The following is a 5777-nucleotide window of genomic DNA, read 5'->3' on the forward strand; positions in this document are numbered from 1 at the left end:
CAGCCTGAAGCAAAGACCCGGAGCATTTTCATTAGCTCATGCATATTTCTGCAAGGCGTCTCCCCCAAAATGGAAATACCTTTATTATTAAATTGTGTTGATTTTTTTAAATTATAAAGGCAATATATGTTCGCTTTAAAAACCTATCAAAGGAGGGAATTCCCTGGCGGTCCAGTGGTTAGGACTCTGTGCTTCCACTGCCAGGGGCATGGGTTCGATCCCTGGCTGGGGAACTAAGATCCCACAAGCTGTGCAGTGTGGCCAAAAATAAAAATAAATAAATAAATACCTATCAAAGGAAAGTGTATAAAGTAGAAAGTGAATGATTCCCCTATACTCTTACTCCCAGAGAGAACTGCTATTCACAGCCTCTCTGCCCATATTTTCTTGTATGTACAAAGACTTCTTCGTAATAACATAAGAGGATTACATTATAGGTGATAACATGTAACCTGCTTTTATGATTCAGCCATACATCCTGGGTGCGTATTTCCACGTTAATACACGTAGATTTCATTACTTGTTTTACGGTGTGGTCTTTGGACCGGTTGAAAATAGGCCTCCCCATTCTGATCTTCAGCTGGGGGCCCCTCGACCAGGATGGGTGAGTTGCTGCTGGCCTGAGTCTAGCACGGGAAGCTGGGCGCAGGCAAAGGGCTAGCAGTCCTTCACACTGGGCACCAAGGCTGCCCCAGCTGCTGTCCATGCTTTGCTAGTTCCTGCTACTTTCTCATTTTACGACTCATTGATTACAGGCCCCAAGTGACAGGATGGGGGTGGGGAAGAGTGAGGAAATAGGGGAAAACGAGGACTAGATTTTTACCCTATGAACAGCCTTAAGCTGCAGCCCTGCCCTATACGCACAAGGCTGGATCCTTTTGCAGGAGAGGAAACAGAATGTTCAGGGCAGGAAGAGACCTCACAACGCATGCAGTCCATCTCTCCCATACCCCTGCAAAATGAAGAGGAAGCTGAGGCTCAGAGAGGGAAAAGGACTTCCCCAAGGTCACCCAGCAAGTGACAGGGGCAGGTGCAGAGCCTGGGCTCTCACTGCCACCCAGGCCCTGGGAGGCTTTTGCACAGTTGAGTTTCTCAGCAAAACTCTTCTCGGCTCCTTCCCAGCAACCTGCTGCTGCTGGCTAGCCCATCCTGGGGCTCTGCGCTCAGGCTCCTTGGTTCTACCTCGGCCTTCTGCTAATACTCTGGTCACTGGTAACCCCTCTGCATTCCAGCTTTCCTAATTATAAACAGAGGGGTTACATGACGTTGTGGGTACAAGTGTGCCTGGTATATAGAGGGCATGTAGGAAAGGGTTACCTTTTGGGTGGAATCTATGAGGGATTTCAGGGAAAAGGGTGACCCAGCACCCTGACAGCAGGGACAGGAACCAACATTTATTGAGCTTACACTTGGTGCCAGGCGCTGTGAGGCAGACAGTATTATCTGTGCTTTACAGATGGAGAAACTGAGGCTTACCTGCCCCAGATCATGCAGCTAATAACCGTCAGAGTTGAGATCCAAATTCAGTTCTGGCTGCACTAAGTCCCCAGCCCTTTTCAACACCACCCTGCTTTTCCACCCCACTCCAGGCATTGCTCTGTCAGGGACAGGGAAGTACAGAAGAATCGGGAGCATTCTCCATTCATAGGGCATTCCCCAGGGAGTCCAGGAACGCCTTATCTGCAGGAGCTGCCTGCACACCCCTATTATCTCCCTGACCCACCTCTCCACTTGCTTATCCAGAAGGCCCTTTCCCCTTGGTGTCCTTCCTTGATGGTAAAAATGAGTGGTGGAGGCAGAGGTGAGGACAAAGGGCCGGAAGGGAGGCGTGGGGACAAGGGGAGGCCTGAGGAAGAGCAGAGCGGGGGAAGGGCCCATCCATCAGCCCAGCCCCTGGCAGCTCTTTACACAGCTGGTTAACCAGGGGAGGAGAGGGGAGAGGGCTGCTCTCGAGGTGGAGATGTACCAGAAAAAAGGGAAAGCCAGAGGAAGATGAGGTGGACAGGAGGGAGGGCTCAGTGCAGTTGTAGGAGCACTTGAGAGAGACCAAGGAGTCAGACGGAAAAGCCAGAATGGGAGGCTGTGGATTGGAGGGCCTCCTGCTGCAGAGACAGGGCAGGTGCTGAAGGGGAAAATCTGGGCAGCTGGGCAGGCCCTGCCCTCCTCAGGGAGCTGCTCACCTGGGGGGCTGCTGGGCCAGCTGGCCATGGGTGGGGGGCCATGCTTTCCTGTTTGAGGGGCGAGGGCTGAGGACCTGGCAGACCAGGGAAGCAGCCTGTCTGTGGTCAAGAGCAAGCTCAGGGTGATAAAGCGGTGTTCTCCTCCCTCCAGTGACTCTGCTGCCCCTTCGGGGACTTCCCTAAGCGGTGGGCCCATCCTGGCTGCCTTGAGCCATGCTATCAGAGGGGGAGCAGCGCCTCCATGAGGCCTGTGCCGTGGTAGCAGCCCAGGCAGCTGGAAGACTGGAGGGAATCACAGGACCCTGAGTCAGGCTGGGAAGACCCCTGCCCCTATTCCTGGCAGATTCCCCCACCTCTGTGGAGAACTGCATTTAGGGAGTTTCTTTTATTTATTGATTGACTGACTGATTGATTGGCCTCGCTACTTGGCTTGTGGGATTTAGTTCTCTTACCGGGGAACTGGGCCCTGGCAGTGAAAGTCCTCACCACTGGACTGGTAGGGAATTCCCTAGAGTTTCTTTTATACTAGAAGGACTCTTCCTCCCCAACTCTGAGTTCCCTGGGCCTCCCTGTCCCTGCTCTGAGCCCCCTGGCCATCCCATCAGCACCTGGTCAACACCTTCCAAAGGGTGCTGGGCAGTTCCCGGGTGCCTGTGGGGCAGAGCCTGAGGCTGCACGTGCAGCCACGATCACAAATGATCCCACAAAGTGGGCCCTGTTGCCAGGACTGATGAGAGAAAGTGAGTGGGGAGCGTGGGGAGGAGGGCCCCAAGGTTGCCAGAGCCTGCACCCCACTCCTGCGCCCCATTCCCCACCCTCCCTCTGCTGCTCTCTGGCTACAGCATCCTGAAGCCCCCGGAAGCAGCCCCAGGCCTGGGCGATGCTCACTCCGAGGGCAGGTCTCCTCCTGTCTGGGCTGACGCTCTGTACCCAGCACCAATGCAGAGGCCGTGGTAGCCACCTGGGGAAGGGCACATCACAGCCCGCTCATGAGCTGTTCCCAGCCTCTCCTCCTGAGCCAGAAATCCCACTCCCTCTGTTACCAAGCTGATACTGCTCACTGCACAACAGGCCAATAAAATCAAGAGATGAGTTGTTGGGTCAAGGAATAGTGACTTTATTTGGAAAGCCAGCATACTGAGAAGATGGTGGACTGGTGTCCCAAAGAACCATCTTAACGGAGTTAGAAATCAGGCTTTCTTCTTTCTTTCTTTACTTACTTATTTGGCCGCACTTCACGGCATGCAGGATATGGGATATTAGTTCCCTGACCAGGGATCAAACCCCCTGTACTGGAAGGCGGATTCTTTTTTTTTTTTTGGAAGGCGGATTCTTAACCACTGGATCACCAGGAAAGTCCCTCAGGCTTCTTTTATACTAAAAGGAGAGGAGGTGTGGTTGTTTGCTGCCAACTTTTTGGTGCCTGAATGCTTTGTTCTTGCAGCTGTTTAGGTAGGTCTGGTCACAATGTTCCTACAAACCTCCAACAAGACAAATGTTATTCTCTGTTCTGCAACTTTTTAATCTCTATATGAATGGAAAAGTGTTATACCTTTAAAGGTCAGAGCTCTGGGGCTACCCTGTATATTTCAGGCTGTAGGCAACATTCTTAACTTGTAGCAAACCTAATAGCCTACAAAGGTTAAAAGTAAAAACAACAACAAATAAAACAAAACAAATTAAAAAAAAGCTAGATCCAATGTGGAGTCAGATTTGTTCTTCCCTATTACATTTCTAGAAGATTTTATGGTCAATTCCTAAGTGGAAGCCTCATAACTGGAGAGAAGAAAAGTGCAGCCATCCATAGCCTCCCCCATCCTAGCCTATAGCTATGATCCTAGGGAAGGCTGCAGGCTCCTGATACAGAATAGTTTCCATTCTTAAAATCTTCCCAGAATAGAACAGGAAAGCTCTGTGTAGGTGGGTCTCCAGGTGCACCCCTTTTGAGTTTTCCTATCCTGTTTGGTGCTGTGCCCATGGCACCTGGTGGCAGGGTTTACTGCCTTTCTCTCTGACCCAAACAGTCTGAACATCCATTTCCATTCTCTCGTTCCCTTTGGCTCAACCAAGATAGGCTATAAATTTTCAAAGGACGGTAGACAAAAAGCCTAGGGAGAAACAAAAGGGAACTGAATCCAGGAACTAAAAGACAGCTAAAGCTTACCAAAATACGCAGGTTTCAGATGTTACCACAGCAAACTTGCCTTTTCCCTGACCGTGGAGTCTGCCCAGAGCTCACCTCCCGGCTCTGGTCCACCTCGCTCACCTGCTGCACCAGAGCAGGGTTCAGATCAGGACCCAGTCACACAAGACCTCTGGGAGGCACAGCAAGTGGGTGAGGTTGCCCTGCAGGTTGCTTATGGCCCCTGAGGGAAGGCGCTGCTTTCCTCATGTTTGCCTCCCCAGCACCAAGCTCGCATCCTGGCACTTAGTAGACTCTCAGGAACGACGGCTGGTGAAGGAATGAACGGATGGAAAGATGGGGAAGGAACGGGCGTGGGGTCAATACAAGCCCATTAGGTGCCATCTTAGTCCCCAGGCCCCCGGCCATGGGCCAGCAAGCCAGTGCCTTATGGGCTAACTCCCCAGGGCAAACCTGCACCACCCTTTGGTGGTAGCTGATCAGGAGTCTGTCAAGGAGGAAGTAACTGCTATTTGTAGAGAGGGTCCTCCAAGGTGGGTGAGGTGACATGGCCCTGCCTGGGCATTGCCTGCCTAACCCTACCACAAACTCACGACGTCTGGCTTCCCCTTTGAGCCCTGCTTGGTGATCCTTTTATGAATCTCCTGAGGATCCATCACAGCTTTCCCAGCCTTTTCTAGACTTTCAGGTTCTAATCCCTACATCTCTTTTTTCCTTGGCAAACAACCCTCAGCTTCTAAGCCAATACCTCACTAAGCCCATGAACATGGTGTCCACCTTCCCACTCACAAAGCATCAGACCGAGTCTGTGCCTCAGACTGCATTCTCTGTGGCCTCCTGCAGGATCTGATCCTGTCCACACCTCTCCCCGTATCTCACATATCTGAGATTCTGGGCCTCTTTGAGGGCTTTCTTCTGAACTCTTCTCCAACCCTTTCTGAGGTTCAGGTTTTAGCTGACAGCTTTTGCTCCCATTCTCTCGGTGAATAACACAGAGGCACAAATTTAAAGAGCTTTCATTACCTTTACGTTGATGATTCGGTCAACAGATGCTTATTAAGCACCAACTCTGTGCTCAGTACTCTTCTAGGTGCTTGGGATACATCAGTGAATCCCGTCTCTGTCCTCGGGGCACTTAACGTTATCACATCTAAATATCATTTACCTCTGTTGCACTTGTTTCAATCCCCCAGCTTTGTTATCGACGAGACATTTCCATAGAGATGTCCCACAGCAGCTGAACAGTATCCCGCCCAAACAATTCATCCTTTCCCACCCCAAGCTGGTCTGTACCCATCCCCGTTCTCCTCAAGAGCCCACCCCACAGAGCCACCCTTCACTCTCCTATCCTTAGTGTTTTATAACATCCATTCTCGTCTCTTCTCTTCAGCCATCATTTGCTTCTAGTGCGACAACATCCTACCTGGCTTCCCTAACGGTGGCATGGCTGCTAC

The sequence above is a fragment of the Delphinapterus leucas genome, chromosome 13, assembly GCF_059928025.1.
Source record: "Delphinapterus leucas isolate spDelLeu-1000000601 "Yukka" chromosome 13, BTC_Dleu_Yukka2, whole genome shotgun sequence".
NCBI lineage: Eukaryota > Metazoa > Chordata > Mammalia > Artiodactyla > Monodontidae > Delphinapterus > Delphinapterus leucas.